Source organism: Miscanthus floridulus, chromosome 8 (assembly GCF_019320115.1).
Source record: "Miscanthus floridulus cultivar M001 chromosome 8, ASM1932011v1, whole genome shotgun sequence".
NCBI lineage: Eukaryota > Viridiplantae > Streptophyta > Magnoliopsida > Poales > Poaceae > Miscanthus > Miscanthus floridulus.
Genome location: NC_089587.1, coordinates 59,745,727 through 59,756,447, shown reverse-complemented (window position 1 = coordinate 59,756,447; position 10,721 = coordinate 59,745,727). Strand labels below are relative to the sequence as shown.

The 10,721-nt window shown below is 41.6% G+C and overlaps 1 long non-coding RNA gene and 1 pseudogene across 1 annotated transcript; one reads left to right on the top strand and one right to left on the bottom strand.

Moving 5' to 3' along the window:
* The first annotated feature begins 4,986 nt into the window (after positions 1 to 4,986).
* LOC136476479 (uncharacterized) lies at positions 4,987 to 9,927 on the top strand. The gene is made up of 3 exons (XR_010763591.1): positions 4,987 to 5,122; positions 7,994 to 8,211; positions 9,746 to 9,927. It is a non-coding gene; the product is annotated as an uncharacterized lncRNA (long non-coding RNA).
* Positions 5,117 to 10,422, bottom strand: LOC136476478 (ABC transporter B family member 11-like; annotated as a pseudogene).
* Between the last annotated feature and the right edge of the window lie 299 nt (positions 10,423 to 10,721).

Here is a 10,721-nt window from a genome sequence, read left to right as displayed (position 1 = left end):
ATAAGAATTTCCATGATAAATTGGTAATGTTGTGGAATCTGAAATTTATACAGTAGGCTCTTAGCAATATTAGGTACTCGTGGTAATTTTTGTAGCTCCAGAATAATCAGTTTACTGGGTAGTTAATGATGCTCTATTTCGAATAAGGATTAAATCGATAGAATAAAATAAAGAAACACCTTGGTTTATATGACTGAAATGTTTGTTGGGAAATGATGGCTTATTCAACAACATGGCTACGTAGACCAATGTTAGAGTTATCTCGTTAGCTTGTGAGGCGGGATCAGATTTCTAAGCATTTCGGCTGTCGTTGATTATTTACATCTATGCATTTGCATCAATGCATATCATACAGGTACGATGATGGATCAACAGATCAATTGAAGGATGATTGGGAATCCGAAGACGGTGCGATGGGCTTTCTATTCGGATGATCTGAAGATGCAAATGCTAACTTTTGATTATATCTTACCCAGACAAGCCCCGGTGCATAAACCCTACTTTCTGCAGTTTAAATTATAATTGTGCATTAAGTTTTAAGGAGTTGAATGAAACCCACTTGCATATATACCTTTATCCTATGAGTCTTACTCGTATGGCAGGATCGTGTAGAATGCTATGCTACAGGACTCCGGTAGAAATCGAGTGATTGCCTGTCACTCACGAGCTATAGGAAATATGTTACTATATCATTATCACTTGGAAAATATAAATTGTGGAAATGAAAAATGATGACCGGGCAGGGATATGGTCTGGATATTGGTGGGTGTAAGAGGTTGTGTCGCCGTGGACGCGGGGCATGGCCTGGTTACACTGCTTTCCCTGTCTGTATCAATTAAGGACCGATCGTTGCATATGACTCTAGGCAGGTCACAGACTTATTATCCCGAGCACATACTTGTGTATGGGCGCTTGGAAGACTTGTTGCTCTCTTGTCGCGGATCCGGCTCTTTCCGGACCGACTGTCAGGGTTTTATTTTGGTGGAGGAGGTCCTTGCACCGTACTGAGTCCGGGACTCAGGAGCGGGGGCTTGGAGTCCTAGTTTGGACGGGGACCTGAACACCCGGGACATGAGAGTGATGGGTTGGTCCTGCTTGTGCCTGGGGTACAAGCTGGACGTGTGTTTTCGGGGTACCCAGCTGGGGGCATTGATTCGCGAATCGTCGGGCGATCCAGTACGACTTGTCTACGGTTTAGCATCGTAGTAAGAACTGAAGATGAAAGATGGAAGATGGACAAAGAAAATCTGATTGCTTACCACCTGCTTGAAAGTAGCACAGGTGCTTACATAGAATGATTAGTTAATGAACCAATGCGGCTATTAATAAAAATCGAATATAAAGACGCACGCTTAGTAATGCTTCCTGCAAATGCAACCCACATCCAGATAGCCTTGCATATCCTTGGAGTCTTTTCTTTCCTCCTGTCGGGTAAGTCTTGCTGAGTACAATTGAGTACTCAGGGTTTTATTCCCCCTGTTGCAGGTGACAGGTGGATGCTAGAGCTGACTCTTGTGTGTGGATACCTCCTGGTGGGCTCAGAGAGAATTTCCTTTACGTTGTGATCGTAGTTGTTATTTATAACTCTCACCAAATACTTTTATAAATAAAAGTTTCATAATCTGTTGTCGTAGTATATATCAATACTTCATCATGTCATTAATAGATGTTTATTTTCGCTGTAACTCTGTTCACATGTTTAAATTCCGCTGTTCAATTAAATTATTCATAACTCTGATAATATGATTTCATTCCGTTGTTATATTAATAAATATCAGAATGATGTAAGCTTTATTCTCTCATTTGTGATCCTGATGGCAAAAATGTGGATTTTCGGGTTCTTCCCTGGGGTGTGCCCGACGGAACCGAGTAATTTAGTGTTCTCCCTCGAGTGCTTAGTGTCTAATATAAGATAAGCACTCCTGTGAGGCATTAGATTAGACGGTTCTGTCACAGGTTGTAAGTACTATGCTTGCACCAGAGGCACATACAAAAAGAGCAGAGGCTGTTACATCGTGCGTGGCACATTGAACCCAGCAAGTGCACACGCCTGACGCATGCAGTGGAAAGCGATAGATAGCGTCGTGGATGGCTGGGTAGGATGATACACACCATGGGGAGTATGCCCAGGTTTTTGTGATCTTATTAGTGCTCGGCAGCGATATTTGTCACCCACCAACTCGCCACGGTGGTGCCTTGCTTCTCCGCTGTCCTCGGTCTTCAGCCTCTGGAGCAAAACTGACGAGAAGAAGGCTCAGGAAGCCTTATTTTGGAATGGAGAAAAAAAACACTACTAGCAGCATTCGTGTACGACTACGACCGTTGTGATATGATAAATTTGTACGGATATTGGCAGCCATCGTTCACCATGAAACGGCACACGGTTTTGTAGGACTCACCCTCCATTTGGAGGCAGCCGGTGTCCACGTGGCGCCCCCTCCTTTTTGGCTCGGGTCTTTCCATTCCCCGCACCGCAAGTACTCCTATGGTCCTACCACGTCAACGGTAGTGATGCGGGGGTAGAAATTAGCAGGTCGGGACGGTCATTATATTGCGACTCGCGGGATTATTCCTTGACATAGAGTAATTAGCGCGTGGTTTACTGTGCGCACAGGACAGCATGCTGACGCTCACTCGTGGGTCTGCGTCGCCTGTCTGCCGTATCTGGGCATTCTAGGGAAGCTGGAGGGTGCGCGCGGACGAAACGGTTGGCAGGCAACCATATCTGCCTGCCAACCATTCGCCCGTGTGATCCGCCTCAGGGCACGCGCCCCTCCAGCTTCCCCAGATACGGCAGGCAGGCAGGCGTCGCGGGCCCACGCGTGAGCGTTAGAATGCTACCCTACGCGCACAGTAAATCAATAAACCACGCGCTAATCACTTCGTGCCAAGGAATAATCCCGCGAGTCGCAAGATAATGACCGTCCCGACCTGCAAAATTCTGCCCCCGCACCACTGCCACTGACGTGGTAGGACCGTAGGAATACTTGCGGTGTGGGAATGGAAAGCCTCAGAGCTAGAAAGGAGGGGGTGCCACGTGGACGCCGGCGGTGGGCCGGGGCTCGGGCTCTAACCGCCTCCCTCCAAATGTGGAGGGTGAGTCCTACGAAAACGTGTGTCGTTTCATGGTAACGATGGCTACCAATATCCCTACAAAATTATCATATCACAATGGTCGTAGTCGTACACGAATACTGCTAGTAGTAGTATTATACTATACACTGGTACACCGTATCTCTGACATGAAGAAGGCTCTGGAGTAGAAATTTTGGAGGGTTGAATTCGTAAAGAAAAATTTTCTTTGAGAGCTCTTGGAACAAATAACTGCTTTCCAACAAATCCTATGGATTGGGCTATTCCAAAGGAATTTGGAGGAATAGACATGAGGTTCAACCTTATTGTTTTGCTTTCTATGTGTTTCTAACTAATGTTGCTTCCAAAGGTTTCTTTCTAAACTTTCCCTTACATCACGATTTGATGTATCAAGGTATATGTATATCCTATATTTTGTTTTTTTTCCGTACATGTGTTCCAAATGAGACATGAGCAAAAACAACAAGCTAGTGTGGTTTCGCCACAATGGGTTGGGTCATGGATCCGTTATTTAGCTAAGGCAGTCCCATTTAATCGACAGAGAAGTGAAGAATACATAAATCATATTTCTGATTTTTATGAATACTTTATAGATATTTCCATACCTATGTTTGAGATTTGTCATTCAAGCAATAACGTATATCGACTCAATGCATTTCTCTAAGCAATAACGATCCAACAAGGTTACTGTGCATTGTTAACTCTGAATTGGAGTTTTGATGGCCTCAGATGGCCATGTGATTTGTATTATCCCCCTGCAATGATAAGAAATGGTGGACAATCCATTGTCTCGCCCTCCTCCCATATACGATGCATGGTGCGAAAAGGTAAGCTTTAACAACTTATAGGATGATTGACACATGATATTTATTGGCTGATACCTTATGGATCTAGGGTTTTATGAAAAAACCATGAATGAGATGTGCAAAGCAGAAAAAAACAAACATTTTGTACTCCCTCCATCCCAAATTGTAAGTCATTCCAAGAATCTTGGAGAGTCAAAGCATCTTAAGTTTGACCAAGTTTATATAATAAGATAATAACATTTATGATACCAACTAAGTACTAATAGATTCTTTGTTAATTATATTTTTATAGCATACCTATTTGATGTCATAAATCTTTGTAATTTTTTTTATAATTTTGATCAAACTTGAGAAGCTTTGACTCTCCAAGATTCTTGGAATGACTTACAATTTGGGATGGAGGGAGTAGAATATTATTTAAGAGAATTAGGTGTTCGAATCAATTGTAGGAAAAACACAATAACATGAGGCTTGAATAGATGTGCTTTGCCATGATTTTTCTGTGAAATTAAACACAAAAGAAAGTTATCTACGTTTTTTATGCAAGCAATTTCTGCGAAAAATCTAACTCTCCAACTCATCCATAGCATTGGAAATCTTATTTTTTTCTTGTTTTTCTACCATCCAAAGGGTGGCCCAAGAATCATAAATAGCCGCCACTCATAATTTTATTTTTAAAATATTATTATGACATTCATTCATGATATTTTATAGGTACTTTTTAATATAATTCATTAAGTTAACGATATTTGTAATTTTAAGATTTAATATCTATTTTCTAATGATATTATGATTTTTATTTTAGAAAAAAAAAGCCTGACACCGGAGTCTCCGAGTCGGAGTGGGCGCGGAAGTGTGTGGGTGTGGCAAAACACCCGACTCCCCGTTCCCATTCCTGGTCGTCAGATTACGATCGGGAGGCCCACACTGGGCAGCGCACCAACGGGCGCCGCCGCCCCGCCCCCGCGGCCCCGCCGCCGGAGAGCGCTCCGTCTTCGGCGGCACACCGTCCCCCGTTCTCCCCGCGCCTTCCTTTCCCCGACGGAAGCGGCGCCATGGTCGCCAGTCGCCACGCGCTCGCCGTAGGAGCAGGAGCAGCGACTGCGGCCCGCCATCCTCCGGATGGGTAGCTGTTCTGCGCAACAGCTGGAGGAGCGCTGAGGGAGAAGGAAGGGACCAAACAGGAGGCGAGGGGAATCGGAGGCGGCACGACTGATGAGCGGGTGAGTGCATTTTCTGCGTCGATTTCCCGTTCGTCTCCCGGAAAATAGTAGCTTCAAAATACTTCGGTTTCCTACTTTCCTTGCTATGGTGTAAGTTTAGTTGTGATTCCGAACAACAAGAAATCATAACTTTCCGAAGAATGACTGCGTTCATTGAAGAGAAATGGTGTTATGATTCCGAACAACAAGAAATCATATTTTTCTTTGTTAATTGCAATTGCGAGAGACACAAAGTTATGGTTGTCAACAAACCTGAAAAGAGGGCCTCCCTTAGGTTATTCATTGCCCTTTCACCAACCAGGCCATATATATAGTGCTGAAAGATGTTACTGAAAAATGTGAGCAGTCCAATGAGGAATAAAATTACTGAGTACTTGCTGACTATACTCTTTGCATCTGGTTTAATGTATGCTATGCCAACTGTCATGATGTAGAAAGCAAATATAGGCCTTGAGATCCCAGAGATTGCTGCTGCTGTGGAGCCCAGCAGAACCTTCTCCGGGAGCAGTTTAAAAGTTCCAAGGAATATTCTATAGAAAGTTGATGTTCTCTTTCTGATTGCTTGCTTTGGTTGCTCGGTCTGTTCTAGTGTTTTTCCTTGTTCACTAGAAGTGAAAGATGGTTTGTTGTATGTTCCATGTTGTGATTCTTCTTTTTTCTTTTCTTCTTTGACCTGATCAATAAATCTGTTTTACCAATCAAATAAACAAATGAGTAAACTGTACGCCAGTTCCATGTAAACCAAGTTAGGTATCATCGATCTACTTGCAGAAAAGCATATTCTCAGTGTTACATTGTTGCATTTTCAGTACAGTGCCATGATGGATTCAATGCGAGAACATTTTACAATGTGGAAAAAAAAGTGGACAATTGATTGCATCTACCTTGTCTTGCTCCTGCCAGAATCCTTCTCCAGATTTTGCATACTGCATATACTTGAGTATAATTCACTTTTCTCCAGCAATTCTTCGTGTGTTCCAGATTGAGCTACTCTTCCATTCTCCACAAGAACGATCTTGTCTGCATTTATGGTTGTTGACATTCTGTGGGCAATTAAGATAACTGTCCTTCCTTGCATAGCTATGTCAAGAGCTTCCTGAACTATCTTCTCAGATTCAGAATCAAGTGCACTTGTCGCTTCATCAAGGAGTAGAATTGGTGGATCTTTTAGAATGGCTCTTGCAATTGCTATTCTTTGTTTCTGACCTCCTGATAATTGTACACCTCTTTCTCCTACCTGTAGTGGTTAATCAAAGAAGCGATGATTGCTATTTTCTACTTCTGGAGTCTAACAAAATTTTATGAAAATTAATAAAGAGCATACGCAGCATATTGCTGCTTCACATGATTTCTTGGTACTGAGCTTCCTAGTTGACAACAAAATCAGTTCTTCAGTGTCCAACTTAATTTTGCTGGCTATTAAATATATTAATAATTTGATATAATTTCATCCACAACCATGGAAAAAAAGAAAGGAGATTCGTGAGGTCTTCAATGGTCCTTGCTTAAATAAAATAAAATCTCACCTCAGTTGCGTATTGGTTTGGAAGTTTGGATATAAAAGAGTGCACATTAGCTGTTTTGGCTGCTTCAATTATCTCTTCATCAGTTGCATCAATCCAATTCTCAAGTTGTCCATGATGGTACCTGAAAATAGTGATGGCTCTTGGGAGACTGAACCTATATTTGTCCGCAGGAACTTCAGATCGAGTGTTTTAATGTCTTGGCCATCAATGAGAATCGCACCTGCATTTTATAACAACTTATTCACAAAAACATTTTTTCAAGAAAACTAGCAGACACAATATTTGACTGTTATATTCTATGCATAAGTTTCCTTTCCATTTTTTTTTGTTTCTGAATATTGTATTTTGTTTGATATACCCACATTTCATTCCTGTGTTTGTGTAGAATTTAATATGTGAAGTGGTCTTGTAAGGTTGTAACCTCAAAAACTCTGTATCTCATAAGGTCAAGAACTCTTGGACACAACCACATATATAGGATATAAGTCAGAATTTAATATGTTTGTGTAGAATTTAATATTTGCAGTGATTGAATAGTATATCCATAAATGAATGCTTCTGCAATGATAAGCATGTGCCCTATAATGTCACCTGATATAGGATCGTAGAACCTTTGAACCAGAGAAATCACTGTGCTCTTTCCACATCCACTGCTCCCCACAAGAGCTAAAATATTGCCTGCCTGTATAGCCAGTGAGAAACCTTGGAGAACTGGCTTATCCTCACGGGACGGATATGTGAAGTGCACCTCTCGTATTTCTATATCTCCAGTGACCTTTTCCAAGATTTTTCCTTTTGATTCGTAACTTATTGCTGGATTTCTTTTGATAATCTTAAATACTTCTTTCCCAGCAACTTTTGCTTGGCTGAAGGCCTGAAGATCTGGTGCTGCATTCGATAGATATCTGAATCACAGACAACTATATAGGATTAATATATATTTAAACATTTGAGTACAAGATAATCATGCAATATCCTACATTGCTGAAAGGAGATTTCTCAGTATTACATTGCACCGGAGAGGACATTAATGACGGCTGCAATTGTTTCACCAGGTTTTGCTTTTCTGTCAATTACAGCAGCTGCTCCAACCCTGATTACCAATGAATATGAACAGAATGTTGCGATCTGTAACATTCCCAAACCTAGACCTTTCGCCATCGACTCTTTCTTGCTTAACGTGTATTGATTATCCATGCAATTGTTGAAAGATTTGATAGCTGACTTTTCTCCAACAAATGAGAAGACGGTCTTTATATGTGCAAGATTCTGTGGACAAATATATCATATGATTACAAATTCAATTTAAACCTACTTAACTTTAACATGGCATTCATTTGCATAGGTACCTGTTCTACAACAGTGGTTGCTTCAGACACGAAAGATGTTCTTGTGAGGGACATGCGAATCATTATTTTGGCATAAGATGCTCCAACCATGAGGAGCATAGGTACAACTAGCAGAGAGAGCAGGCCAACCTCCCAACAGCATGCGAAGGCAACAATGATAGCAACTAAGAATGTGGAGAAGTTTTGATATAAAGTGACCCATCTGAAGAAAATAGTAAGCCAACTTTTTAAGATTGGTTATCATCGAGCAAATTTTTGGTACTTCTCTTTGGGTTAGTGACTCTTGCAGTGATATACAACAACAACAACAACAACAACAAAGCCTTTAAGTCCCAAACAAGTTGGGGTAGGCTAGAGTTGAAACCCAACAGAAACAATCAAGGTTCAGGCACGTGAATAGCTGTCTTCCAAGCACTCCTATCTAAGGCTAAGTCTTTAGGTATATTCCATCCTTTCAAGTCTCCTTTTATTGCCTCTACCCAAGTCAACTTCGGTCTTCCTCTGCCTCTCTTCACGTTACTATCCTGACTTAGGATTCCACTACGCACCGGTGCATCTGGAGGTCTCCGTTGCACATGTCCAAACCATCTCAACCGGTGTTGGACAAGCTTTTCTTCAATTGGCGCTACCCCTAATCTCTCACGTATATCATCGTTCCGAACTCGATCCCTTCTTGTATGACCGCAAATCCAACGCAACATACGCATTTCCGCGACACTTAGCTGTTGAATATGTCGTCTTTTCGTAGGCCAACATTCTGCACCATACAACATAGCAGGTCTAATCGCCGTCCTATAAAACTTGCCTTTTAGCTTCTGTGGTACCCTTTTGTCACATAGGACACCAGACGCTTGCCGCCACTTCATCCACCCTGCTTTGATTCTATGGCTAACATCTTCATCAATATCCCCGTCCCTCTGTAGCATTGATCCTAAATATCGAAAAGTATCCTTCATAGGCACTACTTGACCTTCCAAACTAACATCTTCCTCCTCCCGAGTAGTAGTGCCGAAGTCACATCTCATATACTCAGTTTTAGTTCTACTAAGTCTAAAACCTTTGGACTCCAAAGTCTCCCGCCATAACTCCAGTTTCTGATTCACTCCTGTCCGGCTTTCATCAACTAGCACTACATCGTCCGCGAAAAGCATACACCAAGGGATGTCCCCTTGTATGTCCCTTGTGACCTCATCCATCACTAAAGCAAACAAATAAGGGCTCAAAGCTGACCCTTGATGTAGTCCTATCCTTGCAGTGATAAGGACTCTTGCAGTGATATACTAGAAGGAAAATTAATACCTTTTCACCAATTGCATCTTGTATGACACTCATGTGGTTGGTTGCCCCAGCTATGATATTTGCAGTGGTTAAGTCAGTGTCGAAAGCTCCAATATCTTGACTGAGCACTGATCTCAGATATGCTATCCGCATGCGTGCCATTTGCCTCTGACTTGTATACATCCAACTTGCAGTTTCTATAGCAGGGCCATTGTGAGTTTGTGATGAAAAGATTAGAGAATTCATTGGAAAATAACCTAAGCTATTTCATATCATTTCAATTCCCATGATGCTGTGTTCTTGCTGCATGTGTGGACAAGTAGTTACATAGGGAATGACATTACTATGTATTCCTCTTTCTTACCACCAAATGAATTGTTTTATTTGCATGCTTATTTCTTTTTCAGTTTGCTGCTTGCCTGCTACTGTATTCAAATTTCAAAGATATTTTTTTGGCCAATTATTTTTAGGTGTCCAATAAATGATGTTTGGTGAAATACTACTGCATCCGTCCTTCAAAGAGCTTCAGTATGCTTCATAGAAGGCATAATTACTGGTTTGCTTTCTTTGTCTTACATTGTTGATAACATAGCAAAGTTAGAAATTGAAGACTTCACTCACCAATAATTCCGCCAGGAAGGGTAACAATTGCTAAGGTCCACATATATGGAATTAACTGCAAACAGGAACATGTAAAGTAGATAATGTTAGTGAAACAACACTAAAATCAAACAAAAATCAATCAGCAGAATCGAATGGCATTTAACAGGGTAGCTTGAAAATAAATCAGATCTGAGGTAACCTTAGAGAGTTCATGGACTGTGGCCTCGTTATTGCCCATGTTGTTCCTGACCACGTCAAGAGTTTTCCCTAGTATGTAGTACGACATTGAAGGCCCCATGCCATGTATGAAGGACCCCATGGTTCCTGATACCATTAGCAGCCAATCTAATGCATCCGCGTAGCAAAGCAGGCCAAAGAATGGAAACGATCTGTCTTCAGCCTCTGTTTCTGGCGCCATAGATGCTGCTGGTGTGCTTTTCTTGCCATCTGCAATGTTAGGTTCAGATGATTCAGTGGGCCTACCCTTCTCTTCGATGAGTGGCATTGCTTTTCCCGGATCTTGTGTTAATTTGCAAAAAGTGAGTAGCCGGCACACTGAGCTTTATAGCACTAGTAGCTAATAAACACAATAACAACCACATAGCTACAAATTTGCACCGATGACACTATCAAGATTCATAATTAATTATTCCAGCTCCAGCCTCGAAAAAATAGTTTATCTATTGCTCATCCTAGCGGCTCCCATTTTTTGTTCATGACTCCTTTGCTGACATGCAAGACGATGTCAACCTGCGTATTCAGACATGAAAGTAAACTTTCTTGATGATGTCTCCGACTTTAGTTTTGCAGTAAAAGTCACATCTTTGGGAAATACTAAGCATG